The 15,691-nt window shown below is 42.0% G+C and overlaps 1 protein-coding gene and 1 pseudogene across 5 annotated transcripts in view; both read left to right on the forward strand.

Moving 5' to 3' along the window:
• The window catches only part of LOC145435023 (baculoviral IAP repeat-containing protein 2-like), a 406,058-nt gene that overhangs the window by 133,933 nt on the left and 256,434 nt on the right, over positions 1 to 15,691 (forward strand). The gene's annotated exons all lie outside the window — the stretch shown is intronic.
• Positions 5,779 to 15,115, forward strand: LOC145436538 (cytochrome P450 2H2-like; annotated as a pseudogene). Its single transcript, XR_013914321.1, has 9 exons — positions 5,779 to 6,131; positions 6,197 to 6,342; positions 6,404 to 6,506; positions 7,769 to 7,878; positions 8,163 to 8,283; positions 10,198 to 10,342; positions 10,401 to 10,562; positions 10,613 to 10,649; positions 14,769 to 15,115. The product of XR_013914321.1 is annotated as a cytochrome P450 2H2-like (transcript).

The following is a 15,691-nucleotide window of genomic DNA, read 5'->3' on the forward strand; positions in this document are numbered from 1 at the left end:
ATTGCCGCGGGTGCTTTCCCGCCTGACGGATTGCCGCGGTGGCTCGATCAATAATTCCCGATGACGTATAGTGACTGAAGGTGTGATGCCGTAATAACTACCGATTTCCGGTTCAAATGAGTCTGGTGTACGTAGGTGTATTCTTTGCGATACGTCTTTTTCAAGGCTGCATTCAAATTGGATACGTGACTCCCTGCAGTCATGTATAGAGATGAGTCTAACTCTGCTTGGCGATTTAAAACTCGGTTTAGCTATCGTACCGCACGATCAATGGCTTCCGGTTCAATTGAGTACGACTGTTATCTGGGTGTAATCAAAACAACACTCGGTTGTGTTGAATAAAGTTTCATATCGGCGAGTATTCACAATATCGTTGTATTCTTTGCTGTAATTTGCCGCGTATGACAATCGAATCTTGCTTGATCTTTATGGTCTGCAACCCGACGAAACAGAAAATTTCGGCTGGCGTGACGGGGGTGTGTAATCGTGGGTTGATTGCGCCAGTATGTCTTGAATATGATGGGATTTGAGAGAGCTTGACCGACATCTTGCTTAACACGCGTATGAATTCTTTTGTATCGCTCAAGGAACAAGTACCTGATTGATGAACCGCGAGCGACATCATTGCGCCACGCTCGATAGATCACGACCGATTCGCTGCCAGATTACATATTCTGCAATTGGCATGTAAAATAATAAAAAAACGGCTTCGGACAAGCCTAAATGCAGCTGTAATCCAACAAAAATCCTCTAACGCGGTCTGCTCCCATCCAAATTCGTACCCATATTGTACCGTCTACGAGAGTCGCTCCAGGCTTACTCTCCGCCTACTGTCCTAGGCTGCGGTAAATAGTCCAAACGTCATCAATAGGGCTGGGCACAATGGTTCGGGTACTCGAATCTGAATAGAGAAATATTTCCAATGATTAACGTCGAGTTGTAGAAAATGCTTTTTTCGAGTACCGAAATTATTATTTCAACTTCTTTGTAATAAAGCCGTATTCAATCGAATTAGGTAATAGTTATTCACAACTGTCTGCTCCTAATCATACCAATGCGATATACCCTCGATTTAGTGACGCAAACGAGTTCGATTTGATGACGCGTCAACTACACAGATAGCTCGCAGACACGCTCGATTGAACCATAAATCATTGATTCCGCAAAACAAAAGAATTCATACGCCGATTGATCAAGATGATGAGCGAGATGCCGGACAAGTGTTCTCAACTCCCAACATCTTCAAAACAAATTGGATGAACCCATGATTATACACCGAGTCACGCCAGGCGGAATTTTCCGTTCCGTCGGGTTACATACCGTAGAGCAGGGTTCTTTAACCGTGACTGCATCGTACACCCTAGGGTAAGGATGGCCAACTTGCGACCGTACCGCCGCATGGGGCCGTTGAAGAACATTTTTGCAGCCGTGGACACGTAATTCAGTTGTGTTGGCGGCCGTTGACATGCAATTTGAATTCACGAATTCAGTCCCGCTTTCTCGAGAGATTTTAATTAATCTGGAAATTTTCTACTGGCAGCGCGCTATTCAATGTGACATCATTTTTCGATTTCAATATATTAGCGCCCTTTGCAATTAGATACTCACAGTACAGATGCGAACATCAGAGGAAAATGATGCGCCTCATATGGAAATACCAACTCGTAATCGTGTTCTCCTCACTATACCGACAATCCTGATGGGAAGTCAAGAAATAACAGCATGCAACAACGTGACTAATACAAATTGGCCCAACCGAAGGTAGGTAGGCAGGTAGATGAAAGTTTTTAGCGCTCCGCGCGATTTACCTCTTGCTCATGGTATTTACTCTGTCTATTGTCTGGATTTCATGGTGGAGAATTCTCTCATTGATGGCCATAGCCCTCAATGCCATCACACTGGCCTTGGGTATCGCTAGCATTCTGATTTCTCTCTTTATTATGTTGCGATATAAGGGGGGGGAGGGGAGCGCGAAAATTTTCACTATCAAAAAGGGGGGAGTATCTAGAAAAGTTTAAGAACCACTATGAGCTAGTTCATTACGACCAAGCCCTGGAATGCGGCCGTAGGCAACGTGAGTAGTCGAAATGCGGCCGTGAATACCCTTCTGCCACTCCCGCCTCAGGGTGTACCAACATTTTAAAAGGGTTTACTACTCGGATGGGGTGTACTGGGATGTACAAGATCCGCTTTGAAATGGGCCGATGACTAGCTATCACAATGAATAGGATAATTCATGCTTCAGAATATTTAAAACAATCGAAGTACGGCCGTGAATAGCACAAAGGTTGAACACCCTGGATTAGGCTTAGGCCTACACTATACGGATTCAGGTTGGTATGGGGCCAAGGGTGTGCGACTTACGAGTAAACGTTGAAAGGGTGTACCACGACGAAAAAGGATGAAGAGCACTGCCATAGAGATCCAGAAAGATTCGATTGTTATACGCGGGAAATTACAGCGAAGAATACAAGAATCTTGAGAATACTCGCCGATAATATACTGTATTCAACACAAATGAGTGTTTTTGATTATACGCAGATAGCAGTCGTACTCAATTGAACCATAAATCATTGATCGAGCGGTACAATAGGTAAACCAAGTTTTAAATCACCAGGCAGAGTTAGACGGTTTCTGACTATCAAGTTCGTGAATCCACTCATCTCAATACCTGACTGTAGGGAGTCACGTATCCAGTTTTGAATGTAGCCTCGAAAAAGACGTATCGCTAAGAATACGCCTACGTACACCAGACTCATTTGAACCGGAAATCGGCATCATAACGACATCACATCTTCAGTCATTACATCGTCGGAAATTATTGATGGAGCCACCGCGGCAATCCGTCACAGGGGGAAGCAACCGCGTCAATTCTGCAAATTACATAAGTCCGTTATCTATCGCTTCTTTTTTATATTAAATAATTTAGTTTCTTCATTATGATATGGCTAATGCGGGGACCGAGCGCAAACCTCTACTCCTCACGCGAACAAACCAGCTTCATTCTCGCGCTAGTACGGGACGATTAAACATATTGTAAGCTATGCAATTGGATATATATATATAGGTCTACAGGCCGGTAGTTAGCTAGTTACTCTACGATGCGATCCTCCATTGGAATGCTCTTTTTAAATGAAAATGGGCCTGATGGCACGGATCATGAGTTTGCTTCTGCTTTGCAGCACGCCACAAAAGCACGCAGAAAAGGGAGGGTTCATATCGAAGTCAATATTTTATTTGAGCGTGATATGTGGTCTAAACTTCATATATTCCTAGCTTTCGTTCAAAAGCAGGAATTCCGGTATTTTATGTTGCAGACTGACCTGTCGCAAAAATATCGTATGATATTCAACGTCCTAAGTTGTCAGATTTATAAGTCATCATTCTTTCCGTTATTTGATATTCAGTTCTCTCGACATCAACGGTGATTTCACAGCTAACTGGGGATCATGTTTATGTTTCCTTATCTGCCAAACTCCTAGTCCGGCATAGACTTTTACTCTAACCACGGTTTTTAAAAACACGCCTAATACCCGCTCAGCTTAGGTGGCGAAAATAAGTCTAAATATGATAGCGATACGAGATGGCGATATGATTATTGTAGGGGACACCCCCTAAGGCGAATGAAATATTTAGGCGATTTTGCGATTCACAGTTAATTAGTTACGCTATTGATGTAAGATGTGGGAAGTTCATGAGACCATACAAGTTGCATCTGCATCGTTATAGAACAGGGACGGGCAACATACGGCCCGCGTGCCGGATACGGCCCGAGGAGAGTTTCCCGTATTAAATGATGATTTAGCCCGCGGCCCCAGTCTGCCGAGATTACCCTCTACTTGCTTACTAGTTACCACGTCAAATTTTAGTGACTGCATGTTATTATATACGTGTGTGTGGAGCGTGGTAGAGTGGAGCTTACGCGTAAGTTCGTCGAAGCGAGAAGACTTGCATTATCAGCACTTACGATTTACTCAACCTTAATGTTGTTTGTGGTAATCATGGTGTTTGTCGATTACAATGGTCATTTACACCATGCCCATATTTTTGATTTCCAATTCCTTAACCTTCGACTTGTAGCAAGGGACACTTCTAGGCTTTTGTGACACAGTGCTCATGCAGATGAGACGGCGGGAAAGAGCCAAGATAAACATCTGACACTTTGAATTTCTCAGCATCCCTCGATGATACAGGCTTTTCCCTGGGTAAACCGTCCGATTCGTCACTCTCAACCTCCCCCCCTCCCAATTTGAACCCAGGGGATTATTGTGAAATAGTGAAAATTATATCAATTTGAGTTGAGCATGAATAGCTTACACACTAATTTTTGAGAATCTGGGCTCAATATAGTTTATGAAATATCGCAATTTTAGATTCTGCATTCCGTAGCAGCACCTAAGGGTTTTGAATACGATTTATTACTTGTTTATCTGGATAAATAGGCGAATAATGTATCGATTCAGCAATCCGGCACGCCAAGTATCTAATTTTTCTATATCCGGCCCGCCGACTAGAAACGTTGTCCGCCCCTGCTATAGAACATATGGCGTGTACTGATTTCACTTCTAGAAACTGACCAACGGCGGATGTATTCAGGATATGACCTCACATCGATATGAGTCATTTTCACGTCGCATCGGTAACATATGCTCCGCTTCGGTCGATTTCTCAATGAGAAATTCGTATGCATCTTTTGTTACAGCATTGAAAATCAAATGAACATTTCAACACGTCTGCATCACCAATCTCTACTTGATATATCATTTCCGCTCGCAGGCTCGTGCTGGTGGAATCGGAATTGCGGCTAAACTGTATTCAGAAATAGTTTATTTAAAAAACACACTTTTAAACTGAAATCTGTTTCAGTATTTCCAAATGCTTTAATGTGGGTTCTTACCATATCTCAAATAAGACCGCGTGCCGCAAAATATGTAGTCGCCGGCAGTTTGTTGGTGACCGCTGCATTAGATATATGTTCGGGGTGGTATTGAGACAGTATGCAAGCTAGTCAGACTTCATTGAAAAAGGCACTAATGCCGCCGATATACGATCCGTCGAGAGCACATGCGGGATTTTTTTTGTTCTCCTATTTCAGTGATATTATAGTGGGACTGCGTCATTGCAACTGAGAGTGAAATATATGCACCAAGCAGTGAGAGTGACGTTTCGGTGAATATGCGTTGAACCTTGAAGAATACGAAAAATTAAGTCACTGTGATATTTTCCAGCCAGTGATCTTTGAGATTGTATGAGAATAGTAGCATGTGTCGTTTCTTGAAGCGACGCGAGAACAGACGTTCTGATCTTAGTCATCAGAAAGAGCTATATAGTGCACACAGAGCGACGAAACCCTTAGTTACAAACATATGAGCTTTTCAACATCAATTTTCGTACCTGCTGCATGCTTCCCTATTTTACTGCAACATATGGCAATTATACCGCCGAGTTCAACCACTACAACCTAGATAAGCGCTATCCAAAAGTCACATCAGTTTCCGCGTCTACTATATGGAGTTTCGCGGTTAAAATGTCCACGAAAGACAACGATTGACGCTTGTCACACTCTTGCGCATTTTGCTCCTCATTTTCCTCGTCCCTCTTCTCTCGCGTGCCGCGCCCGTTTGAGACGAGAAAAGAGGAGAGAAAGAGTCGGACGCGTTTACGGATCGTGTATTACAGACTTTACTTTTTTCTGAACTCCTTGTATATCTCACCTCTTACTAATGATTCTCATCAATGTGTTAGTATATATATATCTATATAATACATATATGAGTGGGGAACTTGCTTGTAACTAGAATTTATCTTCAGTCAATTATTTCAGAATAGTTAATTATACTGTTATACGCTCAAACGACATGGATGCAATTAAGGATTTCGTGACTTTCGAAGTACTAGTGCGGGCTGTATTAGTATTCATTACCACGGCGGTATTGTACGCGCAAATCCATAAAGAAAATCGAATGCCGCCAGGTCCTACGGGCATTCCATTACTGGGATACCTGCCATTCAAAGGCAAACGGCCTGCGAGTACTTATTTCAACCTGTCGAAGAAGTACGGACCGGTTATCTCGCTGAGGATGGCGAATAGAACGGTCGTTGTGTTGAACGATTTTGATTCGATACAGGAGGTATTCACAGATTGTTCTGTCTTTATGCGTTATTTCTGTCTGACATATAGCTGTCGTCTCTGTAGGCTCTTGTCAAGAATGGAGACGTGTTTTCCGGTCGCCCTACGCTGGCCAGCGCCCAAAAGGCCGGTGCTGGCGTTGGTATTGCGACGAGGACCTACGATGAAGACTTCAAGAAATTGAGAAAATTTACTTTAATGACTTTGCGAAGGTAAATGAGACACCAAAACATGGATTTTTATAGTTTACTAAAGTAGTTGGGGAATTTCCAGCTTCGGTTTTGGAAAGAAAAGCATGGAAGAAAAGATTACCGAGGAGATACGATGCTTTATGGACTTGTTACGTTCAAGAAATGGGAAAAGTTTTAACGGACATGTACGTTGTTTGGCATAGTGGGCGCATATGTTTCGTGATTGAAATTGGACAGGCACAAATAGAGGACGAGTAAATCGCTTAAATATTTAGTAGGCGATTCAAATACATATGAATATTTTGTCTATGTATATCTTATGCATAATTGTAATATATACGCAATCGTAGTTATCATCTGGTCTCAAACAAACTTTATAACGTGACTCAAGTCTTATTATTCTAAGCGTCTCGTGGCCCCATCCTCACACACTTAAAATGTTACTTTACTCGGGCTAGCGCGAAATAGAGAAAGTAGCCTACTGAAAAATAGGTAAAGCTCTTCACAGTTATTTGATACATGATTTTTTTCATTTATGCCGCACTATTCGTGTCACTGACATTTCTCATCCTTGGTATTTTCAATGCTATATATTTCGCGCAAACAAAGTGGGACCCACTGTTTCCTCTAAGCTGTGCGCGTGCGCAATTGCGCAGTGCTGTCACGGTGTCTGCGCACAGAAAATCTAAGCTGCGCACAAGAAAAGATCAAAGTGATGACCTTTTTTGTTTTCTTTAGTCAACACCACAAAATTAAGCAGAAAAGTGGGTAATTCATCAGTCCAACTTTTTTTAGTCAACACCATATAATTAACGAGGAAAGTGGGTAATTCGACAGTCCAATCAAATTGATGACCTTTTTATTAGTCGTTACACACTGTTGTCCATGGGACTGCGCAGTGAGTTGGTGAGTGCGCGCAGACTCGTGGAAAATTATTGTAAACTGTATGTGCAGTATGTGCTAAAGGATAGTAGCCAACCTGGTGTATATGAAAATGTATACAACACTACATGGCTCGATTGTGTGAAGGGTGATTAAGTATTTGTAATTATATTTTACCTTCTATACTTCTACTGTAATTTCTTATATCAAATAATGTGGAAAACTTCATGTAAATCCTGCTACCATTTTGTGCTAGATTATAAAATACTGGTATTTGGAATTAGCATTGTTGAGACCCAGAATTGTACCTTTCGAGACCCGTATACTTTTGGAACACTGGTATATTTGTTGGTTTAATGTATGCAAAGGCGGAATGGACTCACAATCTGGGGTATTAGCGAATTGAAAGTAACCAGCTCTTCGGATACATTATGATTATCGGTGCGACCATCATCCAAGTTACTTTTATGGTGCGGACGGCATATAATAGTCTGCAACTATGTATCAATATACCGCACAGCGAGTGCATTATGCCGCGATTTTAATAACTTTGTATATTTCATAGACAGAATTTGCCACGTCAGTGTCAAACGTACTCTGCAACATCATGTTGGGAAAGTGGTTTCCGTACGAAGACAAGGCTTTCAGAAAAATGGTGAACGTTGTTAATGCAAGGTACGGTAATAGTAGATAATATATTGTGTACACTTGTACGGTTTACAAACTGTAGTCTACTAAGACATGCACTGCACACTTCCTAACAGTTTTGCAGATAAATCTCTCGCATTCACGATCCCGTTGATCCGCATCTTTCCTGTCATGCGATTCGTTCCACCGATATCAATATACTACAATCGATTCCGCGATGGTTTATCATACACGAGAGGTGAAGAAATTATAAATTTGTGTTTAGCGTCTTACCTGTGCAATATTTGGTATATTTTGTTACGGATATTCAGCTTTTTACGGGAATCGATACAGAAACACAGAAAGGACTTTGACCGAGATCAGAGTCGTGACTTTATCGACGAATATCTAAAAGAAGTCAAAAAGGCTAAGGAAAACGACGCATGCTTCAACGTATGTAGATGATATTTTATTATCGATTCTACAATCTTCGAGAATTTTGCCAGGACAATCATTTGCGGGCGGAGTTATGCGAAATGCGTTGTCTTAATATTTAGTTTTGTAATGACGATCCTCTGTCACCCGTACGATTCAATTCGTCAATGTCCGAACTAGGACATCTGAAAATTTCTGTATACTGTCTCACAATAAAGTTCTCATTTTATGCGACGAAACTGAATAAAATAAAGCCATATTGTGATTGTTGACTGGTCGCTGTCGCCTGAATTACCGTCTGTAGAAAATAAGGCTATCCTATACCAATACCTGCTTCTCATGTAACGAAGGAAACTGCTGAACGTACATCCTATACTCATGAAAGGCACGATATATATATAGATGATTCATGTATTGCATCATTACAGTCTTTTAACGAAATTTTAAAAGTATACTTCAATCTCGACAACTTCCTTAGGGGGGAGATCGCTCCGCGGTTGTGCGCGTGTCTGCGACTGCGACTGCAAAAACGCTTGCTCATTGGGGTTGTCCAAAATTTGGAAAATCTTACAAATCCTCCGTTGTAATGTCTTATTCTATAGATTATTGATAAAAAGCGACACTGAGCCTGAAAGAAGCTCACAGAAAGGCCGTAAAGATTTCGTGCAAAGTGTTTGAAAGTAGCTGCTGAAGAATGGGCGTGCCACCGATCATAGAACGGCGAAAAGACTAGCAATCACGAAACCACGGCCCTTGATTGGCTAATCGGCTATGCTTCAATGACCACGACAGCAGCAGGTTGCTGCGTAGATGATCAAGGAGTCTGCTAACGGCGACGATTCTGAAAGCGCATTGTATGTAGGTTGACAGATAATGATTTAGGATTGCTCTAAGCATCGGGTGAATCAGCGGGTTATGCTTGGCACTTGTCAGATGCTTGCATCAAAATGTATTCACTTGCAAGTGTTGTCAAAGTCATTGATGATGACGCAGAAAAGAGGTGTAAAAGTAAGCACATACTAATATGCAGAACATGCAGCACAGGCAATGCTGCATAGTGCATAGCATCAACCATAGTTTGTACATCATATGAAACATAGTCTGTGCTTGCATCTAAACCTCATTTCTGCGGCATCATTAGGGACTTTGAAAACACTTACAAGTGAATTCAATTAGCTGTAAACACCTGATGAGTGCCAAGCCTAACCGTTTGATTCAGCCGATCCCTAGAGCATTCAAAACTTCAATTATGTACTACAACCTGAGCCCAATAAGATCACACAAATTCTAGCGTCATTGTTAAGCTTCATCTTTGTATGCAATAATGATATAGCTTTTCTGAAACAAGGAATCCGTCGCTATTTGCATAAGCGCCTATGCTTTCCCTCGCTGAAAACACGGCATATAGGCTACAGCGGTTTCCATCACAATAAAGCGATCATGCTTTAGACGTTTTTGTGAAGCAGCTGTTGTTTGTTCATCATGTATTTCGTACCTCAACATACCCTGAATCAATCCTAAATCATTATCTGTCAACCTACATACAATGCGCTTTCAGAATCGCCGCCGGTAGCAGATACCTTGATCACCTACACAGCAAGCTGCTGCTGCTGTCGGGGTCATTGAAGCATAGCAGATTAGCCAATCAAGAGCCGTGGTTTCGTGATTGCTAGTCTTCTCGCAGTTCTATGGTCGGTGGTACGCCCATTCTTCGGCAGCTACTTTCAAACGCTTTGCACGAAATCTTAACGGCCTTCCTGTGAGCTTATTTCAGGCTCAGTGTCGTTTTTTATCAATAATCTATAGAATAAGACATTAGAACGGAGGATTCGTAAGATTTTCCAAATTATGGACAACCTTATTGCTCATATATAATACGATGCACTACATAATTTCCGCGGAGATTTACTAAATGGTACCTCTATTTTATAGGAAGATCAGCGTACCCACGTTTTCAGTAACTTATTTTTGACCGGCACCGAAACGACCTCCAGCACTCTGAGATGGTGCGTTCTACTATTCGCGCAACGGCCCGACATCCAAACGAAGGTGTCGGTCGAAGTGAAAACAGTAATCGGTTGGTGCAGAGTCCGAATTCCGTTGCGCATGTGCTCAACATTTGCTGTTTACCACAGGAAATTCGCAGCCGACTATGCAGCACCGGGACAACATGCCTTATACTCGCGCGTTTCTGCACGAAATCACACGGCACAGAACCGTTTGCTCAGCTGGCATTGCCACATTTGACCATGTTGGCAGTAGAATTCAGGGGTTTCCACATACCGAAAGACACAGTGGTAAGTTGCAATCGTTTAATCCAACGTAAAGTTTACCCGTTTATCCACAGATGTCTGGTTCATTGAAATCTCCATTAGTGGTCAATGGTGAGATAGGCCTACTTGTAATTGTTTTTTTTCTGTAGTATTGAAACGGATTTTATGAATCATACGGCAGTATGTAATGAGGAAAATGTCATGACAATTGCGCGATGCATATACCCTGTATGACGGTAAAAGACCATCGATCATGGGTCTCATATCGTTATTTCGGAAATTGCAGCAAGCTACATTGCAATTAGCCATTAAACAAGTTAGTCACGAAGATACCTGTCGCTACTTTGAAATCACTCATGGACCCGCAAAAGTATGTAACGTCTTTCTTCCGTAAACATATTTTCGGGGTAGTGTTTTATTTCGACTGGAGATAGTGTTGACAGGCCGTAAAATTATTGCTTCTACTTGCTTTCCGGTACCAACGATAACTACTTTAACCTCCTCTGGTAATCTCCACAATTGCGATTCGTTCCTAAATAGGCATTAGGAGTTCCGAGACAACTACATCGGTGCTATCGTCAGTCCTCAAGTAGAAGTAGAGGAAGCGCCGTAAATTTCTACACAATTTCATGCAAAAGTAAATTTTAAGGCGTGTCTAAACTACGTGAAATGGAAGTTGAAGAAATAGGTCTGAAAGGCACTTGAGTAAATATCTTGAAAGAGTAGACTTGGTTGCAAACATTGAGCAGTTTATCGCTGCTTCGTGAATGAAAATCATTGCATTGTAAAAGCAGCGTCACGTAGGTGTAGAAAATGAAAGGGGTGAATAGTGCTTGAATAGTAAGTAGATTTAGTCTTGCGATCGTATGCTTTTAGCAGTTGTTCGGATGTTGCCACTTTCGGAGTTGTGAGACGTATATTCGCAACCAACGCAAAATGTCTAATGAAACTACACAGAGGTAGGAATCACTGGCGTAGCAGCATGTGCTGCCGCCCCTGGCTCTCGCCTAAAATGCCGCCCCCCCCTAAATAGACCGCAGCAAATTTCGACATAGATTCATGTTCAAGCAATCTTGCAAATGATTACAAATAATATGCCGCGTCTCAGCCTTACCGTCTCAACGTTAATAAGGCCAAAAATAATAAAGACAAGAAATATAGCGAACGAATGTACTGTGCGAATAGAAAATCAACAGCCACCTCAAAGCAAAATCAGCGATAATATCCTCCAATTCAAGTTTTTGAACGTAGTCTCTTTCTATAGACAGAATGCATAAAGCTGATAGCCGATCATCATTCATGGTGGAACGTAAATAAGACTTAATCAGTTTGAGTTTGAGAAGCTCCTCACACAGCTCGCAATTGAAACACCAATGGTCAGATAAAGTTTCAGACACGAGCATAAATATGGTGTCGAATCAAGTAGCTTTGCATTAACTATAGTTAATGTTAACCATTAACCACTGTAAAACATCAAAAGCTGTTGCACTACGATCTAACGTGGTATCACTGCTCCGCACCAGCCTCCTAACCCTTTTAAAATTTCAAGTCGAACAACTTCATATGATCATATCTTAATTTGTGTTCGTCCTAGAAGCCTCATATTGGATTGTACGAAAAGCTAGCAATCTTCTGATTCATATGATCCCTAATTCGAAGGTATAGGGCATGACAATTTTCGCAGCAAACTCCAAAAAGTCCACCTCGTCGTCATAAGTGCTTCTAAAAGCGATGGTGAATAAATTGTGACTTTCGCTTTGCAGCAGCGCATGGAAAACAAAAATCCAAACATATCATTTAAGTGGTGTATGCCGCTAAACCTAGTTTCAGCTTCAAGTTTAAATCCGTCCAAAGCTTGAAACATGCTTAGTCTAACTCAGTGGTTCCCAACGTGGGCGATATCGCCCCCCAGGGGGCGATTTGGCGATCTGGGGGGGCGAAAATGACGAAGGGGGCGACAGGGGGGCGAAAATGGACAAAGGGGGCGACGGGGGGCGAAAATAGCGAAGGGGGCGATAGGGGGGCGATGACGCGTAAAACGGCTGACCTTTTTTTTTTTTTTTTTTTTTTTTTTTTTTTTAGTCATCCACCTAGCAATGCGGAGCGAAAAAACGTTATTTTCAGCTCTGAGCGGAGAAAGATGACCTTTTTTTTTTTTTTTTTTTTTTAGTCAACCCGCCGGTGATTACAGTCTGTATGCCCAATTATCGGTGCACAAAATTTGGGGGGCGATGATCGGTGTTGACCTTGAAAAGGGGGCGATGGGTCGAAAAAGGTTGGGAACCACTGGTCTAACTTCTTCAACAACAGGCCTTGACGGCTATTTCGGAGTGGTTCCATCGCCATGTTAACATAGTAATTCGTGTTACCGGAATCAGCGCGACACTAACTTTCGTTTGAGACCTGTTTGATTAAATTTGAGCTCACGGGACGCCAGCTATAAGACTGCCAATTACGCTTCTTTCAGCCGGCTGTACACTGTGCCGAGCGAGATAGTGAAATGGTGACGCGACCGGCTTCTTGATTTATAGGTCGTGGGTTCGATCTACGGCCGGGTCATACCAAAGACTCGAAAACTGGTATCCGCGGGTATTCCGCTAGGCGCTCAGCAATCACGGATAGCATGGAGGAGAAAAAAACGGGGGTGCTGACCAGATGACCTTATACTATAAAGTCCGTATCGCATCTCCGTCGTCAAAGCATCTCGATGGTGCAGGCGAAAAAGAATACCATCTTCCTCTCTCTCACACACACTGTGCAGTGGGTTGTTCAAAGAAACTTTTTTTTCCAAATCTCACTCGCCTAATGACTAAATCGTCAGGTTGTCCAAGAAAACGATGCACACCAAATTTGACTCAATTCCAACCAGTAAAGGCCGTGCAATCTTGAATTGAAATTTTTAATTTATCAATAAAAATTTTAAAAAAAATTCTCAAATTTTTCTGTCAACCCCATAAAATTGTTGAGCTGTCTTCAAAGACGATGCAAAACAAATTTGAGTCAATTCCGACTAGTAGAAGCGGAACTATTTGAGTTTTTCGTTGATAATCTCCGGATCAAGGATAATCCGAGAATTATCAACGAAAAACTCGAATAACTCCGCTTCTACAAGTCGGAATTGACTCAAATTTGTTTTGCATCGTCTTTGAAGACAGCTCAACAATTTCATGGGGTTGACAGAAAAATTTGAGAATTTTTTTTTTAATTTTTATTAATAAATTAAAAATTTCAATTCAAGATTGCACGGCCTTTACTGGTTGGAATTGAGTCAAATTTGGTGTGCATCGTTTTCTTGGACAACCTGACGATTTAGTCATTAGGCGAGTGAGAATTGGAAAAAACAGTTTTTTTTTAACAACCCTACCGTGCAGCCTCATTTTGCCGCCCCCTTGGAGCCTGCCGCCCCTGGCGCAGAGCCAGAACCGCCAGGTGGCTGCTACACCACTGGGTAGGATTAAAATATATTGGGTTACTGTGATCCAAAGGCCATTTAACGGGGTTTTCGTGACACGTTAACTCACAAAGGTGATGAAAATTTATCCTAAACACTATGAAATTTACAACATTCAAAGTATTTGTCTAATACTTGCTCGGGTAAAATTACAAGCGGTCTAGTAACATATGCACTGCATTGACTAGTACAAGAAGACAAACCCAACTTTAGTTAAGCGCAAAACTAAAAGTACTTCGTTACTTACCAACCCTGTGTAACAGTAAGAAGTAGGGCAAGTATTTGCAACTTTTGCAACTTTTTTTACAGCTTCCGGCAGCTTCCTAAATACTCGGAAGTTACGTAGAATTGTGTTTTAAGCTGTTTGGAGGATTCTTATATTGCAACTTTTTGCAACTTTTCTCCATTTTTTTTTCATGCAACTTTTTGTAACTTTTTCGATTTTTCATGCAACTAACTTTTTACAGGAAATATTTGGCACTACATTTAAATAGATTTCTTCATTTTCGTTTAAATTTGAGGTCTATTCTGATTTGACGTACATTCAGGCTAGTCCGCCGAAAATTATTTTTCCACTGGGTCAATTTTTTCAGGCTATGATTTTGTTGAAATCGCCAACACTGTGTTTTGCTACAGTGCCTTGGATACGGATCGATTCGAGTATATCAGACCCTAATAATTTCAAGGAACTTGTCCATAAATGCAACTCTTTAGTGCAACTTTCGTGAAAAATAAATGCAACTTTCCAAGGATTTTACTGCAACAAAAACTTGCCTTAGTAATAAGTTATCCTATTATCAGGTCCTTCCAAACCTCTGGGCTGTTCATCACGACCCTGCAAACTTTGAAAAACCCGAGGACTTTAACCCTGAAAGATTCCTTGACGAAGAAACGGGGGGATTCTGGCCGCACAAGAAAGTCATACCGTTCTCAGTTGGACCGAGATACTGTCTTGGCGAACAACTCGCAACTCGCCAAAATGAAGCTGTTCCTGTTCTTGACGAACATTGTGCAGAATTTTGTGATATTGCGTGACCCCGACAAACCATTGCCGAGCTTAGAAACCGGTGTTATTGGGGATGCGGAGGTGCCGCAGCCATATGAAGTGAAATATGTATCGCGATGAGACGGTACGTGGACATATTAGCATGCGACACAATAGCAAGCGACATTTGAGCATGCGATACTTGAGCATAGCGACTTTTGGTCATGGCGACTCGTGGGCATGTAGACATATCAGCACAGGTACATATTAACATGAAGACATATTAGCATGGGGACACATAAGTATAGGGACACACGAGCATGGATACACGTGAGCATAGGGACACATCAACATGGTGACAATTTAATAAGTGACACTTGAGCATGGTGACACATGAGCATGCGATACATGAGCCTTGACGACACATGAGCATGGGTACACAAGAGCATGGGCACACATGCGCATATGGACACATGGGCATGGGGACATAAGAGCAAAGGTTCACATGAGCATGGGGTCATGTACGCATGCGACACTTGAGCATGCGACACGTCTACAAGCAGACACTTGAGCATGCGACACGTGGATATGCAGACACTTGAGCATGCGACACTTGGGCATGCGACATTTGGGCATGCGACACTTGAGCATGCGACACTTGAGCATGTGACACTTGAGCATGCGACACTTGAGCATGAGACACTTAAGCATGCGACA

This window comes from Botryllus schlosseri, chromosome 3 (assembly GCF_051294905.1).
Source record: "Botryllus schlosseri isolate E-star chromosome 3, Bs_hap1, whole genome shotgun sequence".
Classification (NCBI taxonomy): Eukaryota; Metazoa; Chordata; class Ascidiacea; order Stolidobranchia; family Styelidae; genus Botryllus; species Botryllus schlosseri.